This window comes from Onychomys torridus, chromosome 14, assembly GCF_903995425.1.
Source record: "Onychomys torridus chromosome 14, mOncTor1.1, whole genome shotgun sequence".
Lineage (NCBI taxonomy): Eukaryota > Metazoa > Chordata > Mammalia > Rodentia > Cricetidae > Onychomys > Onychomys torridus.
This window is the reverse complement of record NC_050456.1, coordinates 1613894-1626264: the sequence shown is the minus strand read 5'-3', so window position 1 is coordinate 1626264 and position 12371 is coordinate 1613894.

Below are 12371 nucleotides of genomic sequence, written 5' to 3'. Positions count from 1 at the left end.
AAATCAAAAGACAGATCACATACTTCCAACATATAATAGCACATGGTATATATTACCATTCCAACACTTAGAGAAAGGAGCATAGCAAACCAGCTGGGCAAATTCCAAATTCTGCATTTCCATGTCTGATGTCAAAACACTTTATTCTCCAACTCCTTTCATCTTTGTTGACAGCAACACACTTCTTTCTCTTGGGCCTGTTCCATGCCCTGATAGCAGCTCACTTAAGCAAGTATCCCATGACTCTGGCAACTCTAACATCTTAGAGTCTCCAAGGCAATCCAGGCTTCAACTTCATAGCTTTATACAATGGCCTTTCTAGGCCTCTATTCAGGGACACTCCTGACACATGCCTGGCCTCAGTGGCTTTTGTAGTCTTGAATGAAGATTCCATAACTTCTTTCTTCTATCCTTGATTCTAAAGTCAGAAGCATGTGGCCAAAGCTGCCAAATTCTGCTGCTTGCTAGGGCTGGAAAACAGCTCCCTTGTTCAATTATGTCATCACCAGCTTTTCTGTTTTCCATGGTTTCCTTCACTGCCTAAGCTTAGCTGTCCTGAAACTCACTCTGTAGACCAGGCTGGCCTCAGATTCAAACATCTGCCAGCCTCTGCCTTCTGTGTGCTGGGATTAAAGGTATGCACCACCATACCTGGCTCTAAGTTTGTCTTTAATTCCTTTTCACAAATTGGGAACTTAGCTGGATGGGATCATGTCATGTGGTCACCACTTCTTATATTCTATTTCTTAATTTGCTTATCTCCTTGAATATATGAGTTAGCTCCATTCTACTTCCTGGTACTCCTTTTCTCCTCAAACTGTACATTTTGTATTTTTACTTTCTCATCTTGCTTCTTTTCATTATAAATCTTCATTAGAGTGACTGCTAATAATCATATTACAGTCAATACTAGGCTGTTTTGAGATTTCCTCTGCTAATGGAATTAATAAAAAACTCTTCACTTTAGTCTCAGGCAGACTTTTCAGAAAGAACAAAAAGCAGCCACATTCTTCACCAAAATATCAGAAGAACAATCTCTTCTAAAATTCTTCTCCTCTGAAACATCTTGAGCCAGGCTCCCATAGTTCAAATCTTCCAGCTCCTACACAGTGCTTAGAGTATTCAACTGCTTTTCTAACCCACAGTCCCAGTCCATATTCCTTAGAACACAGGCATGGTCAGGCCTATTACAGCTATAGTCCTTGGTACCAACTTCTATTAGACACCATTACCATGGCAACTCTTGTGAAGAAAAAACATTTAATTGGAGTCACTAACACTTTCAAAGGTATCATCACGGTGGGACATGGTGGGATGCAGGCAGACATGGTGCTGGAGAAGCAGTTGGTAGTTCTACAGCTTGATCCACAGGCAGGAGGAAGTGAACTGTATACCACACTGAGCATAGCTTAAACAAAAGAGACCTCAAAGTCCACTTTCACAGTGACACACTTCCTCCAACAAGGCCACACTTACTCCATCAAAGCCACACCTCCTAGTAGTGCCACTCCCTATGAGTTTTGGGGCCAATTACATTCAAAGTACTACAGCTTGCTTTTTCTATCCTTCTACCAGGGAATGTTGTACCTTAAATTACTTTTAAGAAGGGAGATACTAGGTGTGGTCTTGCCTGGATGAGGCAAACACATTTTTCCAAGGGGAGTTGCCTTGAGTCTCTAGACTGTTTCTACACTTACTCTACCTTAGATGGGACTCAGGAAATGCAAATTGATAGCACAATAAGAGGTATATCCCTTAGAAAAATCTCCAATTTTCCTCTTTAACCATTTAGATACACTAAAAATTCCCCAGTGAATGCCTAAAACTTTGGACAATAATGACTCATGCATAATTTTTTCTATGTGCCCCACAACATCACAACATGATTACAAAGCTCATTTGTCTTTCCCATATTTATGTCCTAGTATCTTCTCAGAAGATGGGGGTTACTGTTAAGTAAAATAAGGGTTACTTGAATACTAAAATATTGTGACCAATTGGTATCTAACAGTGGGTAATATACACAGCATGGAAGTGCTGCACAGAAAGATGACTGGTGTCTTGGCCTGGGCAAGGCAGAACAGTTTAAAGTATCATCACCCTGAGAAAAGTGTGTGATTTGAAACTCATGGGTTGTTTATTTCTGAGATTTCCCATTCAATAATTAGACCATGGATAACTAAGACCATGGATATTAGAGACTCTTGTGCTCTCCTCTTTTCTATGCCTTTACATGTAAAGATCACACATCCTCTGGGGATGGAGACATAGATGGCTTAACTGTTAGGAGCATGTACTGCTCTCACAGAGAACCTGAGCTGGGTTCCTATCACTCACATCAGGTGGCTCCTAACAACCTGAGTTAAAGCTCCTGAGAATCTGATGCCCTCTTCTGGCTTCTGTATGCATGTGCATATACCCTTATTCAGGTATGCACACAAATCTATAATTTTAAAAAATTAAAATAATAAATTAACATTCTTCAATTTTTTTGAAACTGGGTCTCACTCTGTAGCCCAGGCTAGCCCTGAACCCACAGTATTCTTCACGCTTTTAAGTGCTAGGATTCAAGACATGAGCTGCCATGTCTGGCTAACATCTTTCAATCTTAATAAATTGTGGAAACTAAAATAGTAATAATATGTCAAAGACCAAACACAGCTGAAGCTGAGGTTCATTAAGGACATTAACAGTGCAAAGATTTGAATCTCTGTACAGCACCAGTCTTGTTGCAAATCATCTTGCAGCCAGAGTTCCTCATATTTCTTGTGTTTGTCTAATTCAGTTTCATCTGTTCTGAGGCCTCACTAGGTCACAGTAATTATTGTGATTCTTTTTCCTTTTTCCATGTTCAGTAAAGTTTCCCACATCAAAATGCTTGTTGAAATGCTAGGGGAACTTGATGCATACTGCTTCTACTTAAAGACCAGTCCATGTACAACACGGACTACAATTCCCTGATCTCTTATAACTCCCAAGCTTCCCTAATTTTCTTCCTCTAGAATGCATTAGCACTCCACAGATCCTCTTTCTTCTTGGAGAGAATTCCTTGTAAACAGAAGCCCTCAAAAGCTCCAGCTCTTCCTTTGGTGGCTGTGCAGAGGAAAGATACGCTGGAAGTGAGGAAAGGACATCTTAATGCTTTCTTAGTCCTATGGAAACCAGAATACAACAGAATTAGTATCTTAGTTAAACATCTTCCACTCTTCAAGTGAGCAAAGAAGGCCCTGTGGATGAAGGCGGACATGAAACTCAGTCCTGAGACACTCAGCCTCCAGGTCAAAGGCATTGAGCTAATGCTATTTCTGCCAAGGCTGCTGCCAACTTTTGTTCTCTATTCATTCCCAGTGAGGATAAACACAGCACCAAGGAACTACAACCCTGACTTCCTGCAGATTTCCATCGCCCAGGCTAGCCAGAGTACCTTGCTTTCATTCGCTTGTTTTGTTCAAAGGCATTGCTTCATGATGTGACATGAAGAACAAAGAAAGGTGGAAGTCCTCAGGACACCCGTGTAACAGTCTACAGCCCCAGAATCCAGAGGCTAGGCATGAAGGCCTTCAAATTAACCATGCATGGGACCTCCTGGATCTGGGCAGGGCAACTTTGTGGTGGTGCTGCTGCATGCAGGACAGATTACAAGTCATGTGAGTCCAAACATCACACAATCAAGGAATGGAAGGAAGCAGGAGGCCTTCCCAGGATCCAAGCAGATGAAATCCATATGGCCCTTCCTTGGCAAAAACATATGGCCTGCCAGGCTTCTAGGACAATTGTCCTTGTTCACTCCTCCACTGTCTCTCTGCATATCTATGGTCTTTAAGGGTGTTTTGATTATTTCATTTTTTGTTTTGTTCTTGTTTGCTTCCAAAATGAACATAACTGAATCTGAATGTGCTAGTTCTCTGTTGCTGTGACAGAATCAAGGCAACTTATAGGAGAAGTAGCTCATTTTGGTTTGCTCTCAGATCTTAGTCTGTGATGATAGGAACAGCATGGCAGCAGGCAGCCAGATCAGGAAGACAAGAGGTTGCCTTTGGAGCTACACATATGAAGGAGTGAACTACAAGTATGGTGGAGCTATATATCTTCAGAGCCCACCCCCAGTGACACACTTCCCCTAGCAAGACTGTACATCCTAAACCTCTCCAAACAGCACCTTTGGGGGGGGGACATTTCTCATTGGAACCCACAGAGACTTATTTTTACTTCCTATAACAGAGTCTGCAGCACACAGAGAGTGCATGTGGTAGAGGAAATCTGTCATGGCTTCAGCCAAGGCAGAGCAAGACAGGCAGGCCATGATCAGGCTTCATAAGTGTGCATACATTTGTGACAGGGTAGCTTAGAGACAAGTGTTTATTGTTATTGTGTTCTTGATTTTATTCCCAAGGATATTATCTCACATATGGAGAGAACACCTGTACAGACAGGTGGTGACAAGGAGGTCATGTGACTGGGTTTACAACCAATGAGAAAGCAGAACTGAAAGTCTATAAAAAAGAAAAAACACACAGAAGTAGCTCTCTTGTGGAGAGGAAAGACAGAGCAGCAGTGAAGGATAAGGTTTTCAGCTCTCAGCTATTGCTCTGACCTCTTGGCTTTTAACTCTGTAACTGCCTCTGTGTTTCTTATTTAACAAGATGGTTACATATACATTTGGCACCCAACATGGGGCAAGAATTCATTAAAAAACTGCTTGGCTTGGCAGTGGGTCCGGCTTCCTGCCTGGGCAGGTCTGGCTCCCTAGCTCGGGCCTAACTTGGCCTAACTTGGGCCTAGTTTGGCTTAGGACTCAGGCCCAACCTACCTTAGCTACAAGCAGTTATGCCGCAGCTGGAGTTATTTGCTTAAAAAGCCGGTGCTACAAATAACTCAGGCCTGCCAGAGCTACCACTAATTGCAGTAGCTACACGCAACTGCACATAGGCTGCTTTTAGCTGAAACGTCAGCGCATGTGGTCGGTCGGAGCTTAAGGAAGCCAGAGCCCAGGCTCGACTTGGCTCAAGGGGGAACATGTGGTTGGATTCAAGCTTTTAGTCAGAACGTGGCTATGCTTTCTTGCTTCTCTCTCTCTCTCTCTCTCTCTCTCTCTCTCTCTCTCCCTCTCTCTCTCTCTCTGTCTCTCTCTCTGGATTCCCACCTCGGATGCTAGGTAGCTGTTTTGAAATTCGTGTTTCTACTGTTCTATGCAGAATTGGTAAGTCAATTATATCAGATATTTTAAAGGAAACTATTTAAAAGAGATTTTTTTCCACATTAAAAATAATGGGTTTTATGTGAACATTGGAAGAAAATTGGGCTTTGTTTGAAATTTTAGGCAGTCTGACAATGGAACAACTATATGAGAAGATTAATGTTGATCGAAATTATGTACATTATTATTCTTCTTATCCTTATTTTACAATTTAAAGAGATAGTCAATTTAAGTGCCAGGATAAAAATTTTAGGAAAACCTGTTAAACCCATTAAAATGAAGTATAGAGAAATTCAGATTCAGAGAGAAGAATAGTGAAGTTGTTTTAGGTTTGGATTATAAAGTTACAGAAAGAAAGCCTGTTTTCACACAATCACCCTTAATTTATCCAGTAACCATACAAGTGAATACACAAATATTTGGACTCCAGTTGAAATGTTAGACTTATGAAGGTTTAAGGAAGCAATAGTATTTTATGGCATGCATTCCCAATATGTAAAGCAAATGTTAAACCCGTGGTCAACTTATAATAGGATTATACCACAGGACTGGTGGGAGCTGGCACAGGCTGTTCTGGAACCCAGACAACAGCTCCAGGGGCAAATGTGGTTCAAAGAGGAAGCTAAAAACATAGCAAAACAGTGTAGGGATAAAGGTATACAAGTCTTCCAGGATCAGCTTGTTGGAGAAGGCCAATATGCTAGAGCACAAACACAATGTTTATATGATATCCAAACTCTAATTCTATGTCAAATGGCAGCCTTGAATGCATGGGACAGAGTTGAGGAACCAGGAAAGAAAACTGAGTCATTTACAAAGGTTATACAGGGCCCAAAAGAATCTTTCACAGATTTCTTACAAAGACTGGCTTCAGCAGTAAATAGAATGGTCCCAAATTCAGAAGCTAGCTGGATAATAATTGAATCTTTGGCTTTTGAGAATGCAAATGCAGCATGCAAGAGAATAATCAAGCCATTAAAGGCAAGATCTGCACCCTTGGAAGATTGGATTAGAGACACAGTTAATGTTGAAGCTCATGATCATGATAATATGTGGGTAGGAGAAGCAATTTCAAGAGATTTGAGGAATGTCAGATGTTTTGGATGTGGAAAGCAAGGACAATTGAAAAGGGACTGTAAACAGGGCACTTCTAGAAATAATTAAGACGGTTACATCTACAAACACCAAACACATTTGTCTTCTTGCTTCATGACTTTGTGAAGGACTGGATTAACAGTCACTATATTCCTAGCTGATTAGCATGATCTTCCTAGTGTCTCTGTTACAACCCTTCCTATAGATAGGGCCTAGGTCACAGAAGACTTCTATTTTGAAAACTGTGTTGTAAATTCTTTCAGAATTTTGTTCTACATGAATATAAATAATACACAAAAGAAACATACAAACAAACATAGTGTTGCATATGCCGGTCTGATTTTTCTTCTCCACCAAATCTACTTTCTAATTAAAAAATATTTATTTACTTTGTTTCATATGTATGAGTGTTTTGCCTGAGTGGGTATATGTGTACCACATATGTGCCTGATGCTCACAGAGTTCAGAAGAAAGTTCCAATATCCTGGATGTCGGTGCTGAGAACTGAACATGGGAACTCTGCAAGAGCAACATGTGCTCTTAACCACTGAGTCATCTCTTCAGCCCTAGATCTCCTTTATAAGAAAAAGCAATACTGACATAATTAGGCCTAAGGCTTTGATATTGATGTAGCCAAAGTCAAAGATCATACACATAGGTGTGATTCTCTGGACCTATTCTGTGCTTTTCCCCTTTGTGTGATAAGGTGACCCTCTGGCTTGGCATGAGTCAAAGGTCTTGCTTTCTCTTGTTTATTCCAGTGTGTTTGATATTTGGGTGATAGGAGGTAAGACTTGTGATTCTAGAGAGGAGAGGCCCCACCAAACCTTGAGTCCAGTCCTCATAATGTATCCACTGAGCCAGGAGCTCCTCATCAAGGGGAACAGGCACAAGCAGATGACAAGAAAGCCACATGTGATGTGATACTACATTTGTCCCTTTAGAGTCTCACCTTCATAAGTGCCAGGAGAGGTTGGGTGGAAATCCTGAGATGGGAGTCCCATGGTAGACAACTTTTTTGCTTTTGGAACCTTTCTAACATTCTTTCCTGTCATCTACTCCATGCTGCCTGTGAGCCTTCAGCCTTAGCATTTTAAGCCACAATTGTAGTGAACACTATGACATGCTATCTTAGTTGCTGCTCTATTCCTATGAAGAGACACCACTACCAAGGCAACTCTTGTAAAAGAAAGCATTTAATTGGGGGCTTGCTTACAATTACAGAAGTCTAGAGCCATTATCATCATGGTGGGGAGCATGGTGGCATGCAGGCAGTAGCTAAGAGCTACATCCTGGCCCATAGGTGGATGCCAGAAAGAGGGAGGGGAAGACACACCAGGCCTGTGGTGGGCTTATGAAATTTCAAAGCCCACCCTTGGCAACCCACATCCTCTAACATTGCCACTCCTACTCGAACAAGACCACACCTCTTAATCCTTCTGATCATTCTCAAATGATGCCTCTCCCTGATGACTAAGCATTCAAATAGATGAGCCTGTTCCTTCAAACCACCACATAGACCATTCATATTCCCCCATTAGGGAAGGACCTGCGAGTGGTGTCCAGTCAGTCTCCAACTCTCAGTCACTTCAGGATTTGTTGAAGTCACAGACCATGGCCTCACTCGGGGTTATGCTTTTCTGGGAAGCTCATACTAATGCCTGCTCCAGTCAGAGTGCCTAGGTCATTTGGGCCTGATTCAGGACAATTCTGACAGGCCATTTTAGCTCTGGAGCTCCTTGGGGTCAGACGAAGCTGTCATTGATAAATGGCTCTATGATAGAGCTTTAAGCAATAAGATCATTTCTGGACATTTTCCATTTACTTCGTAAAAATTCTGCTCTGTTTTAGTTGGCTGTTGTTGTAGACAAAGTAATGACCTGCCCCCCACAGACATCCACATCCCAATCTCTGAAACTTGTGAGTGGATTACTTCTGTGGGCAAAACAAAATGAACAACAGCAACCAAGCTCCTGGCAGAGGAGATAATGTTGAGAACCTTGAGGTGAGTCTGTCCTGGATGGTCCCAGGGCCTGAATTACCAACTATGCATTTGTGGGAGTGATGTAAGGATGTCAGTTAGGCAACGAGATACAGTGACAAGAGACTAATCAAGAGTGAGAGACTGGCTTGAAGATAGAGGAAGGGGCCATGAGCATGGACAGTGAACAGGCCTAGATACTGGCCAGGCAGGAATAGATTGCCAGAGAGTTTCCCAAAGGAACACAGCCCTGTCAACATCTTCATTTTATGGCAGTGGTATTGATTTTTGTGCTGCTCACACCCTGAACCATAAGATAATGAATGTGTATTATTTTGAGCCATTGGATCTGTGGTAATTTGTTACAGTAGCAACAGGAAACCATTACAGCTTTGTATTAGGCTGCTCTACATTGTACTGTGAAATTCCTGAACCATCAACATATAAAGGGCAGAGCTTTATTGAGTTGATGGTTCTGCAGTTTCCAGTTCAAGCCTGAGTGGCCCATTGTCCCATTATTCTGGGTCACTGGAGTGAACACTCCTTGACACTGGCTGTGAACACATGGATGAGAAAATGACTCCCATTATTATCCAGGAACCAGAGAGACTGAAAGACTAGCCTCTCCCAGTTCCTTAAAAGTGCTGAAGGACTGCCACTAAGATCTACTTCCCTCCATGCCTGTGCCATGTGGGCCTTTGGTAGACATTACCTGTATTCAAGTCACTTCCCCTTTCCCCTTTCTCCTGCTAGGCTACAGGTAAAAATTATAGAACTGTTGTGGCTACTTTGAGATTAAGTAGAAGGCCAAGAAGCACACAAGAGAACTTGCCTTGACATCCCTGAGTCACTGAACTAATGCCAGCAGTTGCCTACCAAGAGATCTATCGTCTCATTAAGAACCCCTTCTTCCCTGTGAAGTCACCACCATCACATCTACAGCAGTCAATGAAGGTATGTGGTAGAGGTCTATTTATCATTATGGATATTCATGTTATGTGTTAAGTTAAAAAGACATGCCATAACATATCTGAACTATGATCCTACATGTGACTACCTGATTTATTTTCATAAAAACCATTTTTAAGGTGATATCCCCAGATGCTAAAATTTCTGCTTTGGGAGCATTATTTAGCTTTTCTAGCATATTTTTAAGCCTTTTCAGCAATAATAATAAAGCTAAGGTCTTTAAAGTTTTTTAAACAAGAAAGAAAAAAGAAATAAAAAGTTCCTAAATGGTCCCACCGTGGTCTAAGGATAATAAGCTGGCCTCAATCTATTTTTATCTGTATTGGACAGAAGAGGAAATAAAAGCTTGTGGTAAGAGGGGGTCTTACAGTTGAGAGTGGGCATGGCCAGCCCAAGCAGGCCGGAGATGAGGAACATGTGCATGATTTTTTTACTAGGCTATAGGAATGCCAGCTTGAGTATCAAAGGAAGACCCAGAAAGCAACTACTTAGGTGAAATAACTAAATAAGACATTATACAACACTCTCTCATCTTTTATCTGCCATTTCAGCTATCTGTACGCAAACCACAGTCTGAAATATTAAAAGGGAAATCCCAGAAATCAGAAATACGTTAGCTTTCAATTATACCTGCTCCTAGAACCATGATGCACTCCCACATAGTGCCTTTCCACCAGGTTATAGACATAAATCATCCTCATCCCCTTGTCCAGTGTATGTACACTGCATGAACATGCAGTAGTCACCTGGATCATCAGGCCCTCTCTAGGTGTTAGAGTGTGGATCCTGAGTGCAATACCATCTGGTTCCAGGTACCACGGAGGCCTTAGGACAAATGCACTATAATGTTTTCTGACTGGTAATCAAATTTTCTGAAAATCATTCCCTTCAAGGCTTCCCTGCTTCATTTTCTTCACAGCACACAGACGACATTATCTTATCATTTCGCCCCCTCCACCAGAACATGAATGTCACAAGAAAAGGTACACTGGTTTACTGTCTGTCCTCACCTAGCACCGTGCTGGCACACCATCATTCTCAGCATGCTCAGTGAAGTAAGGGGGTACTAAAAGATCTCGTAAGATTTCTTATACAGGCTCATGTTTTAGATTTTGCAGGCCAAGAAACAAAACAGAAGACACTCTGTAGGTACTTATATAACAGCTATTTTTAAAATGTGAAAACATTTCTATCTTGTAGGCTGTATAAAAGCAGGCAGCAGGCCAGATTCAATCTTCTGGCTTTTATTTGCCAGCTCCTGCACCAGAGGATTAACTACACACACACACACACACACACACACACACAAAAAAAAAAAAAAAAAAAAAAAAAAGCACCCTTTGAGTGGCCTGTCTCACAAGCTGTTTCTGGTAACATTCAGGAACTCAGCCAGCCACCCAAACATGGCACTCACAAGTTCTGTGTCTTTATTGAATATGAGATGTTATTTCTCCACAAATAAATGTTATGAAGGGTATCAGGTTGTATCAGATCCTAGTAGGTATTTGTTATTAAAGACGTACTGTGTGCTCTGAACAATGCAAGGAACTAGGAGCATATTAGTTAAAATCTAGCAGCAAGTTAAAAATATAAATTATTAATTCTTTTAGAAAAAGAAGAAACCAGATACAATTTACCTGGAAATTTGAGTCAATCCTGTGTTTCAAATTTGCACATGTGTGCCAATGTATCATCTCAATTCCGGAATGACTATGTGCACATATCTGTGTGGCATTTACCCACCAACCCCACAGCTCCCCAGAGTTTACTTGAGTGTGAGCAGCAGGAAATAATTAGATAGAAGGATTTACATTGTGAAGATAAACAGATAGAAAATAAAGGATAGCCTCGAGAGGGCCTGGAACCTATTCCAACGGGACCTGACTGTCTCTGCCCCAAGGGGGTGGAGCAAAAGACCTCCTCCCCCAGCACAGCCAAGTGCAGACCATTTCAGACACCCACACTCAGGCCCATGGCCCTAATCATCCTCTATATAAACCTGCTGGGTAAAGCTATGAGGAACCCGAAAATGGCCTCCCACACATATTATGATGGATCTTATCTTTTAAATTGACCACAATGTCTCTAAGTTAGTCTATGATCCTCTGTGAACATGCATCTCATTGCTTTGAACTGTAACATAATGTCCCACAAGATATATCTGCCATGTTCAACTTATTGCTTCAGAGATGGACCCTGGGTTGTTTTCAATTTCCTAAAGACACCCTAATAAGCAACCTCACAAAGTCTCCAAGTAGACCTGGGAAATATTTTCTCAGAATGTATCCCCAAGTGGGTATTCTTTTTATATGTTACTACTAGTGCCTGTGGGTTTTAGGTCCTGCACTAACTCAGTAATGCTTGCTCTAGCCTTCCAATGCTAACCACTCTCAGGAGTATGAATCGTGACTCTCTGATTTTCATTTATACTCTCATCTGCCTTTTGGGTTTCCCAATCAGATACTAGCCTGCTATTAGTCAAAATACCTGAGCAAAACAATTTATATTGACACACACAAAAAGAGCCCCATTGCCTTTAGGCCTGTGGTATGAAAGAAATATGGTGGAGGTATGCTGCTAGTCACATGCACAGCCAGGAAGTGGGAAGGAAGTATGATGAGAAGGAGAGACAGAGGGAGAACAAGGTATGTACTACAAGGACAAGTCCTCTGTGATGTACTTTCTCCTATTAATCCATACATTCACCAGCGAATTAACCTGTTGATAGAGCCCTCATGATTCAACCATCTTTGAAAATAGTGATGGAATTAGAACTCCAACACCCAAGCCTTTTGGATGATCATTGCATGGATAAAATACAATACATATTTATAATTTCTGCCCACATTGTCTGATGTGTTTCTAAAACATTTTGTTCTTTTAGAAAATTCCTGGCTGATAATCCTTTGGAATTTTTGAGGTAGGATCAGAATCCTCCTGGGGACAAAAGATGGAGAAATTCTTGTGCTGTAATCATAACTTGTAACCTGCTGGAAGAACAGTCCTTAACCCCCTTGTGGACAATGCATGAAATGTGTAGGGTCCCTTATCATTCTACTCTGTGCACAAGGATGAAAAGCCACTGGGTTGCACTGTGGTCCCAGGATATCCCCAAAGAAGCAAAGTTGC